Below are 18983 nucleotides of genomic sequence, written 5' to 3'. Positions count from 1 at the left end.
GAAATTAGTTTAGAATTCTAAGCCCAAGCAACATTCTATGACTTATTATATTCACCTAATTTAGTGAAGAGAACTTTGTAACTGACAGCACAACCCTATTATAGTCATAAATCTCACATAGTTTGCCTCCATGCCCATATTTTGATATATCAAAAGGCTTAATTAGTGTAAGAGCTTCACCAATGCTGACTGTACCGATTCCACGCCTTAATAGATCTCTTCATTCCTGTGGTCAACACAATAATTCATCAACCTGTTCATGAGTATTTTGACTTAAGAATGTCTATTTTTCCCCCTGAGGCAATTGGGGTTAAGTGACTTGCCCAGGGTCACACAGCTAGGAAGTGTTAAGTGTCTGAGGCTAGATTTGAACTCGGGTCCTCCTGAACTCAGGGCTGGTGCTCTACTGCGCCCCCTAGCTGCCCCCAAGAATGTCTATTAAAAAACTTAATTCAAGAAGTCATACAGAATTGAATGGAACAACTAATTGGGTGGGTAAAAATAACCAACCAACTAGAAAGGCATCAATAGTTTTAAGAATGGAAATCCATGGAATCTGTGAGTGGTATATACACATAATCTGGATTCTTTCTGCCCTCCTCCTGTAACCAGACTTAATGTACCTTTTTGTCATTTCTCTTGTATTTTCACAAAGATAATTCTTTCTCATTCCCTTAAAACAATGAAATCATTAGTCTCTAATGTCATTCACTCAAGAGTTTTCCATAAACTTGTGATGACTGGAAGGAGAGAACCTGGTTTTTGGTGTGTTTTTTTTTACTTCCCCCACAGAAATCTATATGGCACCTTGCACATAGTAGGTCCATATAACTACTTGCTGAATGAATAGCCAAATAGTCAATTTCAGCTTGAAAGTTACATGTATCATCTAAGACCTGAGACTTAAGGATACTCAGATTAATTTCTATTAAACCCTTTCTCAAGTATAAAAATTGCTGGGTAGTGCCAACAAATGAACAGACTGTGGAGTCAGAGATTCTTCATTGCAAAACAGATGCTCCATGGCTATATGGCCTGCTCAAGTCACTCACTTCCATGAACCCATTTTCTCCTTTATCCTATAGGGAAAAGACCTAAAGGAGGTCCCTCAATGCCAGGAGGCTTTCGAAACTCTGAAAAACCAGTGAGAAGGAGCTGCGAAGACAATCCCGCAAATTAACAGGCTCGCACATATGTCAACCATAACCAGGGGAAACGGAGCATTAGATATCAAAGACATTTAACAAACAATCCATGACTTTTTAACTTTTCAAGGAAATCTGTGTTTGCTGGGCAACCCTAAGTCTCCGCGTCTGACAGATGTCAAAGTTCTCTTCACCTAAGGAAGGACAGAAGGTGTGGAGAGGAAAGCAGCAGGGGAGGGAGGGCCGGAACACTGGCCGTTTGGGGAGTCAGATGGAGACAAAGATGCTTTGAAACCTTCAGTAAATTAGGAATTTTCACTGCCAAGGCCAAGGCTGACTTTCAGCTGCTTGTTTTCATGATTCCCACCTGGGATGGTATGAGAGGGAAGGGGCAGTCTTTCTAAAACAAAATCTCCCACTCAACCCCCACCCCACCCCAAGGTGCCAACAAAAACGGAGGGGAGGGAGGGGGTAGCTCAGTTTAGGTCTTGCCTTCCACCCGTCCTTAACGGAGAAAACCGAACTGCGTTCAAGCTGCTCTAAGTCAGGTCTTCAGCACACCTTCCAGTTTTGTTGGAAGTATTGCCCATATTGCCCATATACCCAGATGCAAACAAAGGCACAGCAGCTTCTCTGAGCAAACAAGAGGTGGTGTTATCTGTACTGCACTTTCTGTTGACACATACGCCAAAGAGCTGACATTTTAAAAAATCTGTCCTAAAACCATATTTATAAAAATAACTCTCTTTATCCCAGGAACACAGCAATCAGTTATCGAAGGGGGAAGAAACCAACTTCAGGGGCAGGAATTAGTGTTCTCTCGCTAAGTATAAGAATCTGGATTTTACTGTTAAACTTAGGAAGAAACAAGTGTTTAAGGGTGATAATAATGTATTGGGAAAACTATCCATTAAGCACTAGAACCATCCATTCCCTTTAAAAACAAAAACTGAGCACAAGGCTGAACATTTCAAAAGAAAGAGTTTTCAAAAATCAAGTCTGGTCTTCAGCCTAGCTCCACTGGGGTCTCCCCAGGAATAAAGGAAGAGGTCACGGGAAGGGGTCAGCAAGATAGGAGCCCCCTCCTCTCTATGGACTTCACTCAGGACCCCTGCAGCAGCAGGAGGATCAGATGGAGAGGCTTTCTGGTCAGAGAACAATCCCAGAAGCCCCCGGGGCCACGGCTGGCCTTTCTCTGTATGTATGCACAGGGCCCGCTGCCCAGTAAGCATGTCATCCCGTTACCTGCCTGAAGCCATACCAGTGTGTGCCTGAACACTCTGCTAGTCTGGTGAAGCTACCAAAGGGAAGAGAAAGTTTCAGCCTGAGGTTTGAGAAAATAAAGATGTAACTGTTGTTTGGTGCAAGTTTAGAGACCTCCTGAAATCCGGCCATGGACCCCGTCAAGAACCCCTTCTCTAAAGCTATAAATTACTTAAGAGCAATCAAACTATACTGGTGAAGGGAGTTCACTGGACTCACGAGTCTAGAAAGAAAAACAGAATTAATTGTCTTTGTGAAATATGCTTGTGAATCAAAGATAAAGTAGGCAGAGAAAGGTTCCCATTCCCTGCAACCTTTCAGAACACCCTCCCAAGCCAATGTTTTCTCCGCTAGAATGTAAGCTCCCCGAGGGCCGGCGCTGCCTCGTTCTGCCCCCACGGCTAGCACACAGTCAGCATTTAGTAAGTACTTGCTCCGCCATTCAGAATTGTCCAAGTTCCAAATCAAAAGTGGGCACATACGATAATCAGCTCTTGAACCAAAGCAAAGTGGAGAATACAGGGAAACTAAACAGTGTGCAATGCCCTTAGTTTTTTTATTCATAATAATATTCTTATAGCTAAGGTTGAGTCAACAATTTTTTAATCAAGCCAAGTGCCCAACTTTAAAAATGCATTTTATAAAGTAGTATCCCAGTATTCTTTTCAATTGGCTTAGGCTATTGCGGAGGGTTTTTTAGGTTTGCTCCTAATTTTTCTTTAATTCGGACACACCTTGCCCTCCCACTTAATGATTTTTCTCTACAAAATGACTACTTTCCAGGTTCTCTCTCTCATCTACCCATGATGCAAATAAAAGAGAAAACTGTTCTTATATATACATACACATATAATATTAGATGATAAGTGTAATAAATGCTTGTCAACTGAAAAAAGGAAGGCATTAGCAAGTCAGAACAAAGAAAGGCCTTCTACAAAAGACAGGATCTTAACTAAATCTTGAAGGAAGTCAGGGGAATGAATGCAGAGGTGAAGGAGTGGAGCGTTTCCAGGGATGGGGGCCTAGTAGTACAAGAGGCCCAAAGAGGGGAGATGGAGCACTGTGCATGAGGATGGCCAGTAGGGTCACCATGCTATGACATGGAGTACACAGGAAGAGGCTTAGATTTGATTCTGGAGGTGATGGGGAGCCCCTGAAGGTCATTGGGGGAGGGAGCTTCCTCACTGGATGCCTTCCCATTGTCTTTGAAGTGAGTGGTTCTTCAGGAATAGAACTATGCCATCCTTCAGGGCCCTATGATACCCCTGCATGAATAGGGGTTACTGTCTTAAAGGGACCTTAGGGTCAGTTAAAAGCACCATGCAGGGTCCTAACCTAGGGGGGAGATGAAAGAGAAAATGGTTAAAATAGCTGTGTCACTTCAGGATTTCTAATCATCAGGCAGGGATACTCTAGACTTTAGAAAAAAGGATTTGAAAATTTTCAGAGAAAAGATAGGCCTGATGATGACCTCGTGTCCCTAAATTAAAAAGGATGAAGACTCAAAAACACAAAACCTTGCAAAGGATCCATCTTGCCCAGGAACTAAGAGGGAGGTATTTCAAGAGTCCTTAAGACTCCCTGGGAAAGCACCTGCAAATGCAAACGTGCCAAGGATGACACCAAAGAATGACCCCCCAGGAGAAAGGTCTCAGCAATACCAACAGGGATCGAAAGCTTGTTTAAAAAAAATGCCAAGGACACAACAGAGAGAGAGCTTTTTAAGGAAAGAACAAACAGAAAAAGTGAAATTACTCAACTCCTATCTCCTTTCCCTCCTCAAAATGGAAAAGAGAGAACAGATTGGATTAGAATGGAATGAGAGCAGCAACCACAATTTGAGGGCATTTCTGCTTGCATACCTGCTCTCACCCAATCCTTTTGCAGATGAGGAAACAGAGGCCTTGCCTGGGCCCACACAGCCTGAGACAGTGGACTTGAACCCTGCTCTTCTTGATGGCAAGTTCAGTCCTTTTAACCACTGTCCCCCTGCCTGAGAGGACTGGTGGAGCTCAGGGAAAGATCAGTGGAGAATTAGGGAGAACAGAAGAGGCTCCAACAGCCCAGAGACAGGCAAAGGGTGGCCCCTTCTTCAAAAAACAAGAAAGCGTCCTCTCTAAACTACCAATGAGAGTTTGGCGCAGATCCCCAGGCAAATTCTGGGAAAGATTTTTCACACAAATGTTGAGTGCAGGTTTTTGTTTTGACATCACTCCCATTTCCCAAACCGTTCCTTGTAATAAAGGGCTAAGAGAGAGGAGGAAGAAAGTCTGCGCCAAACAAGCCAACACGGCGCCCAAGTCTGACGTCCCACGCAGCGTCCAGAGCCCGGGCCTCCAGGCCCTGCCAAGGCGGGGGCGTCCTCGCCATCTGTACGCCATTTGGCTGGCTCCCCTTCCTTCCCTTGGCATCTTCATCTACGGCCTCACTGACAGCTGAAGGGCTCTGACAAGCTGGAGAGTCAGGATGGGGGCTAAGGGATCCGACTCTCTGCCCAGGCCTCAGGTGACTGAACCTAGGGGAGAGGACACCTGCCTTCTAGCGTGGGGGAAGGTCAGCCTTGTTTAGCTTGGCCCCAGATGGCAGAACCAGCAGCCTCTGAAAGTCCAGGGAGGACACCATGCAGCTTGAGGAGCCAGTCCTCCCAGGAACCTGGGGGTTCTGGGGTCCCTGCTGGAATAATCTCAAATCCCATGATTCCGTGATGTTCTCCTTCAGTCCCCAGGCCCAGGACTCTCCAAGCCTGCTGAAGGAGGAGCATCTTGCCCTAGCGGGAAGCTTGACCTTCTGCCTGGATTGTGCCCTGTAATCCCTCTAAACTGGCACCTTTGGCCTTGCTAAGAATGCCTAAGACCTCTGGACCTTTCCTGCTGCCCTGTGGTTGAATCTTACGAATCGTTTCTTCCCAGCAGAGGGTGGGCTTCTTGAGAGCAGGGACTGGGGCCTTCATCTCTTTGTGTGCACACTGTGTGGCATAAAGGAAGTGCAGAGAAGAGCTTTTTCATTCATTCCTTCTCACAAGCACAAATATCTCATCATGTTCCTGTAAAACGCATATAGCGACTTTCCAATAGCCGAGCACCTCATTGTACCCACTTCTTTGCTATTCCCCCACCCCCACAAACATATGCTCACAAATGTGGGGGTGTCGACGGGCCTTTTGTTGCCACTTGGGTATTCTTCTGGGTTAAAGGGGACTTTGCACCCATCATTCCAAGTAGCATCCAGCATGGCAGCCCCATTAGCTGCTCCATCCACATGCCCCTGGTGGGCCTGCCTCTGCAGACAGGGGCTCCTTTGCTGGGCGCAAGCTTGTCTGCATTTGCATTTCTCTTCATGGTGATTACAAGCCTTCTTTCACCTGGCTCTTAAAAGAGGTCAGACTTTTTCCTTGGCCATCCATTTGTTCATTGCTTAGTCAGAGAATGGATTTTGGTCTCAGACATTTTTAAAAGATGTCTAGTCTTTGAACCATTCATTTTATTTATGGAAGCTTTTCAATTTGATAGAACCAAAAGTTTTTCTCTTTTGTAACCATCTCTATCTTTTATTTGGATAACTGCTACCAAGGACTCTGAAGGACATAGGAACCGCTTCTCTTCTAATTGTCATTTTTTTTTTTTTAATGATCTTTATTCTTTGGGTTACACAGCTAAAATACTGGTCTGAACCTAATGTGTCAGGCTGCTTTCTATTTTCCCAGAATTATTTGTCAAGTAGTGAATTCTTTTTGTCTGAGGCTTTAATGAACACTGGGTTATTAAATCCAATTATTTATGATTTTTCTTTCCCTAGTCTATTTTTTAGATTTATATTTCTTTTTTAAATTAATACAAATGTAAATATGTATGTATATATTGGAATTAACATATTTCTACCATGTTTAACACATATTGGACTACTTGCCATCTAAGAGAGGGGATGGATGGGGGAAGGGAGGAAAAATTGAAACACAAGGTTTTGCGCGAATTAATGTCAAAGAATTATACATGCATGTGTTCTGAAAAATAAAAACCTTTAATAAAACAAAGAAAAAGAAAAAAATTAAATTAAATTAATAAGATGGTTTGGATGATTATTGTTCTAGACTCCAGCTTCTTAAACTATGCTTCATGACCCCATATGGGGTTTCAAACCTGAATGGGGGGGGGGGTGTCACAAAATTATGATTTGTTATCAATAAAGTGTTTGATTTATATACCTATTGGTCCCATAAATTTTTCAGGTAAACAGGGGTCAGTAGTGGAAAAAGTTTAAGAAGCCTTGATCTACAGGAGGCTAGATCTGGAAGAGGTCTGGAAATACTGTTTCCTCTATCATTGTTACTTTTTTTTTAATCACTTGTATTTATTCTTTTTTTTTTTTTTTCTCCTGAGGCTGGGGTTAAGTGACTTGCCCAGGGTCGCACAGCTAGGAAGTGTTAAGTGTCTTGAGACCACATTTGAACTCGGGTCCTCCTGAATTCAAGGCTGGTGCTCTATCCACTGCTCTACGTAGCTGCCCCTGTATTTATTCTTGTATGTATTCTAGATTTTTTCTTGATCTACAGGAGGCTAGATCTGGAAGAGGTCTGGAAATACTGTTTCCTCTATCATTGTTACTTTTTTTTTAATCACTTGTATTTATTCTTTTTTTTTTTTTTCTCCTGAGGCTGGGGTTAAGTGACTTGCCCAGGGTCGCACAGCTAGGAAGTGTTAAGTGTCTTGAGACCACATTTGAACTCGGGTCCTCCTGAATTCAAGGCTGGTGCTCTATCCACTGCGCCCCCTAGCTTCCCCTGTATTTATTCTTGTATGTATTCTAGATTTTTTCTTGATCTACAGGAGGCTAGATCTGGAAGAGGTCTGGAAATACTGTTTCCTCTATCATTGTTACTTTTTTTTTTTAATCACTTGTATTTATTCTTATATGTAATCTAGATTTTTTCTTTCTCCAAATGAATCTTGTTATTGTGTTGTTAGTCCTATGAAGTATCTCTTTGGAAGATTAGTGTAGCACTAAATTTATATGGTAATATCAGTAACATTATCACTATTTTATTACAGTGGCATACCCCTGCCACAATTACACATTTATATTTCTAGTTATTTTTGTGTATGTGTGTGTGTAAGGAAAGTTTTATAATTTCATCTATGCAAGAATTGAGTGTACTCTGGGAGCCTGACTCTCAGACATTTTATGCATTTTGTAATTTTTATGAGACTATTCTCATTACTGCCTTCTAGATTTATTTTTTCAATACGAAAATGTTGTTACTTTCTCTGGGTTTATTGTTTTAGTCTTTATTGTTTTACTGTCTACAAATTTATTTAAGCTATTGCTTCATTTTCCCCCCTGAATCACTAGGATTTTCTAAGCAAATCATCATGTCATCAATAAAAAGGATACTTTTACTTCTTATCTGACTATTTTTAAATCTTTCACTTCTTTCTCTTGTCCTATTGCTAGTATTTCTAAAACTAAGCCAAATAACACTAAAAAAAAAAAAAAGAGGAATCTTTGTTTTACTCTTGTATTTACTGGGAAGGCTTCTAGCATTTCCCTAAAGCATGTGCTTTCTTCCTTTTACTATATTTTTAAAAAAATCCTTCAGTGCCCATACTTTATAGGGCTTTTAACAATTCCAGGTTGCTAGGGCCTGTCAGAGCTTTGGTACTACTAATACAATTTTCAAGAATCCCAGGGTAAGCATCATACTACATGAAACATCAGAAGAAATGGAGGATGGTATATCACACTGTCAACTTAATATCAAATAGTCTGTCTAAAATCCTCTTACTCGTGACATCTTGTCATGATACAGAGATGGCCCTAAGTACAAGAAGGCTATGTCAGCAGAGTAACAACCAAGATGGACAGTTTCCAGTATGTGCCTGATGACTGACCAAGTCTATTGTCCAAGAATCAGACCAGCTAAGTTCAAAGAGATTCATTACCAAAATGGTTAAAAGATATTTTTTGTTGTTGTTCAGAGTAACTCCAAAAGACTATCTACTGAATTCAAAAGAGGCTACAATTTGCATCAATGCAGGATACCAACAATAACAAAATTACAGATTGCTGATATATTCAACCATAAAGAGAATGAGATTTAATACTGTAAATACAAAAGCTTTAGGTCTTTAAAGTGACTGAAAATTCAATATTAAGGTAAAGTGAGATGAGACTGCTAAAAAATTTTTTTCTAAAAAGAAACCCTAGAAACAAACTCTCCAAGGAGTCCAGATTTTTAAAAGACGGACGGATGGATGGATGGATGGATGGATGGATGGATGGATGGATGGAAGGAAAGAAGGGAGGGAGGGAGGGAGGGAGGGAGGAAGGAAGGAAAAATAAACAAAAGAACTAAAAAAAATTTTCAACACAAACTCATAATGGGGTATTCAAAGGGAGTCCATTTACAAGATTCAGTTCTGTCTTCTTCCCCTTGGGGCTTTTCTGGTGGCTCCTGGGGAGCATCAAACATTCTAGCAGTATACTCAAGAAAACGAGCACTACTCATATTTAAAGCTTTCAGGTTGACAAAGCAGTGTCTCACGGCAACACCGAAGGAGTTAAATATTCATCGGAAACAAAAAGAGAGGAAAAATTCCAGACAAGGAGAATGGCATGAATATACACAGACCTGTCTGGCTCAGGCAAAAGGTTCATGTCACTAGTGGAAAAAAGGCGGAAAGGTTGGATTTGCAAAGAGAAAGGCCAGACTGCAGGGGGACTCTTGAACCAGGGAAATGAAAGGTCTAGTTTCTATTCCTAAACTAAAATAAAAAATAAGTAAAAATCAAGAATTCAGCACACTTTTGTTCTCAAATGCTACCTGAACTTTATTATAATACATTTTACATAGTTTCATAATAAAATGTCAGTCAAAAAGCACATAAGAGAAGAAACAGGTTATTTTTTCGAAGGTGACATGTATTATCATCAAAGTCAGAGGTCTCATTCTTGTATAACTGTTAGGCAAGAACATAATGGAGATAGGGGCATGAAGCCACTTAGGGACACAGACTCGGTTTTCCCAAAACAATTTAAATAGATCAACCTTCAGGCAACAGTTCCATAACCGGTCAATTTTGTTTTGTCTCTTTCTAATTCTGTTTGCCCTTTCTCATTTCTCATCCCTTTATAGGCATTTTTTCCATACAAATACCATCAGCTTCGGAAACCTGTTCCTCCCACTTGAATAGATCTCTCTACAGATACCCAAGACAAGCCATGAGAGCATCTTCTGCAAATGACACAAAACAAGTATTTGGAAATTATTATGACTTTCTTTTTCTTCTCAGGAAAAACCTTGTTTCTTAACATTTCCAGAGTTTTTCTATTTTAGAACCTGAGGCATTTTTTTTTTTTGCTGTAAATTTTAAGCCTTGGCTCTAATGTGGGTTTTGCAGTGCTACTAAATCTTCACAGCAATAAGGGTGCTGAAAGAAATCTAGTTTGTTATTTCTGACACTTATCTAATCCTGCTTTACTCCCTGAAATCCCATACAAGAAGTTACCTGCCATGGTAATCAGCTAAGCAGAAGAAATTCTCTTGTTCCTCCTCTTTATGATACCTGCCTAACTTCATTGCACTGAGGCATTCAGTCCAATCATTAACTCAGTCACATAAGAACAGACTCTGGAAAATGTACCAAACTGCTTGAATGGCTTATACAAAAAATTACATTTCTTGGGCCAGAGACAGAGCCCAGACCTTTGACTTCACTGGCAAAGGAAAATCCCCAATAAAGAAACACCCCTTACCGATGAGAAATTAAGCCAAAGCCAAAGGATCTTAATAAGGATTTCAAAAGGCAGAATTATGATATTTCTCTAAGAATTATCTGAAACTACAGTATCATTACAAATATTGGAAGATTAACTCCTATCAGCATAAATATTAATACACAAGACAATTCCAAAGTAGACAGCATCCAATTAAAAAGCTCAGGCTTGGGCAGCTGGGTGGCGCAGTGGATAGAGCACCAGCCTTGAATTCAGGAGGACCCGAGTTCAAATCTGCTCTCAGACATTTAACACTTCCTAGCTGTGTGACCCTGGGCAAGTCACTTAACCCCAGCCTCAGAAAAAAAAAAAAAAAAAAAAAAAAAAAGCTCAGGCTTGCCACAATGGAGATCCTCAATAGGAGTTTACCCTTTAAAAAGCTACATTTAGTTGCCCTTTGCAGATCATAATCTACCCTTTCCATCTCTTTCTTTAAAAAAAAAAAACTTTATCAGATAAGTAAATAAAGATAAAACACAAGGGCTACAAACAATTAAGATAATTCAACTCAAACATTTACCAAGCAATTACAAGACTAGACAGAGCTTCTTAAACTTTTTCTATTTGTGACCCCCTTTCACCTAAGAAACATTCTTACAACCCCTGGGATACACAGGAATATGAGTACATGAAATGGGTTTACAAATAAAACATTTACTGATAATAAATCATAATTTGGAGACTCCCACAGTCAGTTTCCCACAGTTTAAGAAGCTTTGTACTAGAGCACAGTGTTGGCCACTCAGCATCCATCACCAAAGCCTGATGTGTAATGGGGCCAGGCCTGGGGCGGTAGGCAGAAAAGACCTCTAAACAAATAACTGAGAGAATAAGCAGGCATGTTAAATGCAAAGGAAGTCCAGGACCACAAAAAATGTAAAGAGGGATCCCAGGAGCTCCAATGGAAAGGACCCTGAAGACCCCGAGTGAGCCAAGGTCAAAGCCCTGGGAAGCAGTAGCAGCATGCCCATCCACAGAGCTAATTGTAAGTCCCCTGTATGTCTTTCCAGTATTCCCAGGCATGGCAACTTCCCACTGAAAGGGTTTAAGGAAGGTTTCATGGAAGGCCTACTACCTAACAAGTCCCGGAAGGTGGTTAACCAGCAGACATGGAGGGAGCAAGACCGAGAGGGAAGGTTCATTCTAGGGATCAGGAATGGCAGAGCCAAGACCTGGACATGGAAGTAGACAAGCTAAAGCGGCCCCACCTCTCTCTAGGGTCTGATAGGGCATAGACCAAGCATGCAGGTCCCAGGGAAGGGAAGTGTCGCCTTGGGGCAGAGCCCCATGTCTTCCTCCCAGAGAGTTCTTGCACCTCCAAATTCCAGAACTGAGGCTTTAAGAGCTAAGAGGATGCTTCTGAAGCTCCGTTCTCAGCCTTTTCTCTCTAAAAGCTCCAAGTGCAAAAGTTCACCTTCTAGTTTTGTAGAGAGAGAAGGGAGAGTTACTGGGGATCACCAATCTTTTGGGGAGGGGATGAAACAATCATAACAAATCCTCCTGGCAAGGAGCTAAAAACCACAAGAGGAGGCAGTAAAACACGTGGACTGCGCCCTCTCCTACCAGCCAGTGTCCAGCAATCCCAAGTAAGAGTTTCCTTCTAGAGAAGCCCAGGCCCTCTGTAGCACTATAAGGCTGGAGGCCCGCATGGACCTCCATGCAAATGTGGGACTCATCTACTTACCCACCAGAGAGCAGACAAGCCTCAGCTCCAAAACTACTTCTTGCCAAGGGCAGTCCGAGCCCGAGGACACGGGGGTCGGGGTGACGTGGCCTATGGCGGAATCACCTGTCTGGGAGGGAGCTCTAAAAATGGCCAGGAACAGGCCAGCCCCACGTGTGCGTCGGCACTTTCTTCCCGTTTGAGACAATGATGTTAAGAGTAGCCAGCATCGATAAGTGGGGGCCAAGGGACAAAATGAAGACTATTAACATTAACTCTCTTAAATCTATTCTGAAATTCCCCAGAGGCACTCTCTGAGTTAGACCAAAGGAACCCACATGACACCATTGGGAAGGACAGCCAATCCTGCGCCCAGGGGTCTGCTTTCAAGCCCAATACAACAAAAAGTGGAAGGCCTGCTTAAAGCCAAGAAGCTCTAGGCAGGGTCAGGGGCTCCCTGAGGCCCCCGGCAAATGCTCAGAATTCTCTGTGCTCCTGAGCCTTGCAATGGAGGGACGTTCCTCCCCCACAGCAGGGAATCCTGGGTCCATGAGGAATAAAAACCCCCGTCAATCAGAAAGGACTCAGGAATCCTGACCCAACAAAGAAGAGGCAAACACTGGGGCTGCTAAACCTTCCCTCGCCATCAGCCTCTCCCCACCACTGAACACTCAGGATGTCAGGCTCCTCCAGAAGCTTCTGTGAAGCAATCTCATGGCCCCCCAAGCCTCCTCCCCCGGCCCACACCCCCCACCTGCAGCCCTGCCGAGCATTAAGTACTCCGACACTAATTGGAGGTACAGATGTTTGGGATTGAGCCTACAAAAAAATACTCAGAAACAAAATCCCAAGAAGTAATCCACACAAGAAAAAGGGAAGCTTAGGGAAAGGACACAAGCTCCTCTTGGGCTCCAGGATCAGAGTACTTAAGCTCTAGTAAAGCTCCATCAGAACGTGCATGGCTATCCCAGCCAAACCATCCCCTCCCAGTCCTCTTCCCTCCCTTCTTCAGCCGCAGTCCCCGGTCACCAATCTGAAGCTGCTCTCCCCACGTGAGCAGAGGTGCCCGGGCCGCCTCTCTGTCCTCCTGCCCCCAGCCCGCCTGCTGCACCCCCTCCTCACAGAGCTGACGCCCACCCCGTTCCCCCTCTCGCTGGCGCGCACCCTCCAGCTGCTCCCCACACTGGGCGGCTGTGTCTGTCTCTCTCCCCTGTCACAGACCCTCAGGAATCTGATGACGTCCCTGGCACAGGCCCCCCACGGCTCCAGCTCCCACTTCAGAGCTTCAGCTCTGCATCATCAACGGCCTACCGGACCCACTGAGACCCGGCATCCCGGGCAGCTCCAATTCAGACTGTCCTCCCTACAAACCTTCCCCATTTGAGTCCAGAATAAGAGAAACTGGGAACTGTCCAACCCAAAGGATGGGAGGAGGGACTTTTCCCATAGGCCCCTTGGGTCCAGCTCCATGACCTCCTTCAAAGGCCCTGACTCAGATGATGAAAATGTCTTTTCCCCAAAAGCTCATTCTATCCCAAGAGTGTGAGATCTAGATCCAGAAGTAGGTTCCATTCTTAATGCCGGGTTACTGAAGCAAGCTGCTGAATCTCTCTGGGCCTATTTCCCCAAATATAAAATGAAGCCTTAAATTCTTAGGAGCTCACAAACATCAAGGCAGAGAAGGGATTCGTTATTTCAGTGTTATAACTGCACCAAAACTGCACCTACTCTGGGATTTTATCATGACACAGAGGGTTCCCTGAAAGGCAGGCTCAGATTGTAAGTTAAGAAGAAGGAAATAAGCATTTATTAAGCACTGACTATGTGCCAGGCACTACAAGGAGCTCTTCACAAATGTCATCTCATCTGACTGTCACAATAACCTTGGAAGATAAGCGCCATTATCACCCCATTTTATAGATGAGTAAATGGAAATAAATAGGGGGTGAAATTACTTGCACAACACCTAACTATAAAGTTTGTGGGGCCAAATTTAAATTCAAATTTTCCTGAATTCAGGCCTGATGCTCTACTGCCATCTCCACCGAGCCTGTGCAGGGCCACAGAGCCTAACAGTCTCCTTGTTCTAGTGAGGGAAGGAAGGACCTGGAGGGGGAATCATTTGTCCAAGTAGGATCTGAACCCCAGTTCACTGAGAAACCCAGTTCTGGCGCAGGACCAGCCCAGGTTGGTGTGTAGAAGCCTCATGGCAAGCTGAGCTGCCCCAAGATTATGGCCAGGCTGTGGGGACAGTCTGGCCTCCGGGTCATGCTTCTGTTTCCTGATGCTGCTCCCTGCGAGGCGAGGCTCGGACCATGACAGGCACGGGGGCTGGGGGAGTGTTAAGAGTCACTGAGTTCTCAGACCTCACACAAATTTTACTTGTTCTCTAAACCACTTAAAGAAAATACAGATGTGGTTTGAGTTTAAAAAGCAGCAAATGCAAACTACTGTTTCTCCAATTCAATTCTGGGAGCAAGTTATCATTCAGATGCAGTTTCTGCCCAGGAGAAGGATGGATGGTTGCCCACCTAAATTCTCAATTGGTTTCCCATCTAAATTCAGATCATAGTTGAGAACAGGGTGGGACAAAGGAAGCTTCTTGACAAGAGCATCCTGTCTTGCTACCCAGGGGCCCAATCTGGCTCCCAGCCTCTATCTGAACTTCCATGAATTCAGAAGGATTTTGCACACTTTTAAGTACTGCAAAAGTTTATTTCAAAATGTAAACCATTCCTTAGCTGCCTTTGCTATCTTCTTCCTTGTGGCTTTTCCCTTAAATCGTCATGGATCTACTTCAAAAGGCTCCACGCTGTTCTGGGGCTGCCCGTGACCGATGCTTCACAAAGAAGCCAACACCTTTGGCAAGCAGGAGGCTAGCTGTTCTCACCTCCATATTAACAAGCATGGGCACCGAACCTCTGAAGCTGTAGCCTTTTCAATGAGGCTTGGGCCTTGTTGGAAGGCAAGACACTTCTCCCTGAAATAAAGAACTCTCTTCTCTACACCAGTCTTCTTCCACTGTGATCCCATGATCTCTGGGAAAAATCAAAATGGAGGGGGATTCAAAGACAATGGAGAAATGCAAGGGACATATACAGGGGCACCTTCTCAATGGAAAACCGACCACAAGGACCCAAGAGAGCAGCCCAGAAAAGGGAGACAGCTCCACGACGTCAGGACACACACTGCTCTGGCAAGCCCAAGCCATGCCAGGGGACGCCGGGGGAAGCTTTTTGTCTTCTATTGCAGAGAACCTTTTGGACACTTAAGACACTTTGGAACAAGTGAGCTAGACTTATCCCTTCTCTGATCCCTCTATCTATAATTAAGGATGAAAAAATTAGTTGCTGTTTTCCCCATCCAAAGGGTCCATAGAGAAGTTTCCCAGTCAAAAGCCCAGGGTCCTCAGTCTGCTATTAATTTGAGCAGAGTGGGCCTTTGTCAAAGGCCTCTAGAATCCCAAGCTCCTCAAGCATCCCCCACTGTAACAGTCTAGAACCCATCAAAGAATGAGCTGAAAGGAGTCCGGGATGACGGGTGACCATCCACAGGCTGGGCCCCATCCGAGCTCCTGTTTCTGAATGCTCGCCACCCACCCCATTATTCTAATAAGAATATATTCTAGACTCAGCCAGGAACTCAAATCCAGTTTACAGGCCTATCACCTGAGCAAGAGCAGATTGTAAAAAATGAATGCAATCACAAAGAACTAAAATGGGCCGGAAACGCAAGAAGGGCGCCAACGGTTCAATGGAAGGGGAAACTGAGGCTTCCCAGGGTTGTGCACCCTGCCTCGGGTCACATCGGCTGCAGCTGACAGGTAGTGACCACTGCCTGGGTAAGAACAGCCAGACTCCCGAGTCAGAGAGGTTCCCCTTCCCAAAGACAGGCCCATCTCCCTTAAGGAAAGCGGCCGACCCCGGGAAGACGACAAACACTGGATCATTCCAAGCAATCCAGGCCCCGGTCACGCCGCACTCCCTGGGACGCTCCTGGCGACTTCCACTGCAGGGCTGCACCTGGGCTGCCACTGGTAACATGGGAGCACTACCCAGAATCGCACGGAGGCCCAACTTGAACCCAGATCTCGGGGCTCATTTCTCTGGTGCAGTTAAGGCAACAGCATCTGCCCTCACGCCAGAAATCTCCAGATAGCCTCTACTATTCTAACTCAAAGCTCCTTTGGGCTGAACAAACCTCCGAGGCCCATTGCAAACTATCTCCGTGTTCACAGATAAGAAAAACTGAGGTTCCCCCATGAGGCGGCTCGTGGGCCATGGAGTAAATGAATGGGAACAGCTGCTCCCATCGAGGGTCCCTCACTCCAGACCCTCCTGGACTCTTGCTCTTTACGGGGTAAGTAAAGACTTGGAACAATATAAATTTGTAAGAACCTGAGGCCTAATTTTTTTTTCTTTCAGAACGTCTTGGCTAAACCTGCATCTTACTGGATGGCGACCAGAAGCCTGAGAAAAAGCAGTCAGATGAAAAGCCTTTACATGCCCTCACCTGTGCCTAATTCCTAAAATACTAAGACATAAAATAATTCAAATAAGAATGCTTTTTTTGGCTTTAGGCTGTTTAATGAGCTCTTAAGATGACAACAAGCTCTTACATGGAAGAAATCATGTCTTCCTTGTACCATCGAGTGCCTAGAGAATTGTGGCCATTGGATAACACCGCCAATAAATCACCCCTTTTCTGAGCTTCACTTTTCGCTCTTTGTTTGGGGGAAGAGCCATGGTAAACACCTTGGAGACGTTCTCTCGGAGGGGAAACATTTCTTCAGACTGGCTACAAGAAGGCATCTCCATGTGTCAAGTCCTTTGGAAGCTTTTCAACGTTAGGAAATTACTGTGGAACACCAGGACCCCGTCCCAGGCCTAGAAAACAAGATCCCGGGTAACGTCTAACTCCCCACAGCTCCAGCTCTCCCTGGCGATCCTGCACCAGGGCTGGGGGCTTGGATGACTGACTGTGAAGAGCCCAGCCGAGCTTGTCGGAAAGGGGTTTCAGAGTCACAGGCCAAGCCTTTGGGCCAGACACCCTGAAAGCCCGGAGGAGGAGGTTTAGCCGGGGCTCCTCGGAGTGACCTTGGAGATACCTCCCTCGGGTTTTCACATCTGTGCAATGGGAAGGATCCCCAGTCCCTTCCCCGGCAGTGTGAGAGCTCACCACTTATGCTCCTTGAAATCTTTGGGCAAAAGGGTGTATGAGCTTAAAGCTGTATCCAACTGGTCACGGCAGAGCCAGGGACCGGTTCCACTGGAGACCAGAAAGGGTTTTAGGGACTCACCAGGGGCCTATTTTACTCATAAAGTCTGGAATCGGGGGGTTTTAAACAACTGGTTTCATTTCACAAATTTTGCCAAATTTACTTTAAAAAATCATCCTGGTCTCCTCCCGTAGCGTCATTGGGGCAAAAGTGTTTTAACTGGTTAGCCGTGAGCCCGGGGCAGCCTCGCGCTGCTCTCCCGGCCGGAGGCGAGGGGCAGGGCAGGGATCCAGCCGGGGAGGAGCGGCCCGCAGCCCCCGATCCAAAAGGGAAGTCCGGCTGCGGCCCGTGCCCCGGCCCCTCCCTGCTTCCTCAGCCCCGCTGCCCTTTCCCGGCTCTTCGGGGGCCTGTCCCCGGGGGAGGGGCCCGGCGGGGTGCAGGGCTCGGGCACAGTCCCCCGGGCCGCGGCGGCGCTGTCCCCCGGGGGCCACTCGCACAAAACACCGCGGGGAGGGGGGCGGAGGGAGGAGGGACGGGGGGATGGAGGGAGGAGGGATGCAGGGATGCAGGGATGGATACCGCAATTCCGCAGCACACGCGAGTCTGAACCTTGGCAGGGGGCTGGGGGGGGCCGGCAAGGGCACAGCGGCCGGGCCGTCCTCAGCCCGGGCTAGTCTGGGGGCCCGGGGCAAACGGGGGACCCAGGCACAAGGACCCCGAGGCCGGTGACCCCGGCAAAGAGGGGGCCTTGCGGGAGCGAAGGGCCTGCGGGGACGGGACTTGTAGGTCACTTCGGCTGGGAAAGGGGGCCTGGAAGGAAGCTCCAAGAGGAGGGGACCGGTCCCGGGGGAGGGGTACGGGGGGGGGGGCAGGTCGGTCCTGGGCCAGAGGGCAAAGCCCTGGCAGCTGGTGGGGGCAGGCCGGCCTGGGGGAGGCTACAGGTCCCGGGGAGGGGGTGCGGGTCACTGGGAAGTTTGGGGCCTGGGCAGGCCTGGGGAGGGGGCGCAGATGACTGGGAGAGGGCGGGGGACAAGGCAGCTCTGGGGAGGGGGTCACAGGAGCCCTGGGGGGCAGGGTAATTCTGGGGAGGGGGTAAGGGTCACCGGAGGTCTGGGGGGACGGGTCAGCCCCGGGGGGAGTACGGGTGACTCGGGGGGTCAGGGGACGGGTCAGTCGGGGGGGGCTCCGAGGGCCGGGGCAGTCCGGGGGGCAGCGCAGGACGCCTCGGGGCTGGGGGGCAGCTCAGCCCCGGGCCGGGGTTCCAGGCCCCCCCGGCCTCCTCCCGCGGCGGCGCCAGGCCCCCCGGAGCGGGCCGCGCGCGGAGCTGGGGTTCGGGTCTCGGGATCCGGGGTTCCGGGCCCGCTCGCTCCCCCCACCCGGGCCGGGGCCAACTTCCCCGGCGCGGCCTCCGGCCCAGGCCTCCCGCGGCCGCCCCGCGCCCCGGCCCGCCGCCCCTTACCTGTGCCGGCGCCCACAGCGGCTCCAACGGCCCCGACGCCCCGACGCCCCGCGCCCCGCGCCCGCCCCGAGCTGAGCACTGAGCAGGCAGCCCGACGGCCGCGGGAGGGGCCGCCCAGGGGAGGGGGCAGGGGAGGAGGGAGGAGGGCGGGAGGAGGGCGGGAGCGGGGGAGGGGGAGCGGGGGGCAGGGCCGGTCGGGACCGCTGCGCCTGCGCGCAGCGCGCGCGTCACTGTGACGCCAGCACCGGGGCGGGGCCGAGAGCTGGAGCTGAGGGGGCAGGGGGAGGGGAGCGGGAGAGCCGCGGAGGGGGCGGGGCTCCCGGGAGGGGAGGGGCTTCCTGTCGAGGAGAGGGCGGGGCTGCTGGAGGGGAGAGGGGGGGAGGGGAAGGGAGCGAGATGGAGAGAATGGGAAGGAGAGAAGGAGGGGAAGGGAAAAGGAAAGGAGAAGGAAAAAGAAGGCAGAAA

At 47.3% G+C, this 18983-nt stretch overlaps 1 protein-coding gene across 1 annotated transcript in view; it reads right to left on the bottom strand.

The window, feature by feature from the left end:
- Window positions 1-18675, bottom strand: part of SNRK (SNF related kinase) — a 42775-nt gene extending 24100 nt beyond the window's left edge. Inside the window, exon 1 of the mRNA XM_074266921.1 lies at window positions 18519-18675. The gene's annotated coding sequence lies outside the window, so the exon portion shown is untranslated. The remainder of the gene's footprint in view (window positions 1-18518) is intronic.
- Between the last annotated feature and the right edge of the window lie 308 nt (window positions 18676-18983).

The sequence above is a fragment of the Sminthopsis crassicaudata genome, chromosome 5 (genome assembly GCF_048593235.1).
Source record: "Sminthopsis crassicaudata isolate SCR6 chromosome 5, ASM4859323v1, whole genome shotgun sequence".
Taxonomy (NCBI): Eukaryota; Metazoa; Chordata; class Mammalia; order Dasyuromorphia; family Dasyuridae; genus Sminthopsis; species Sminthopsis crassicaudata.
Note: the sequence above shows the minus strand (reverse complement) of the source record. Positions and strands in the feature narration are given on the sequence as shown.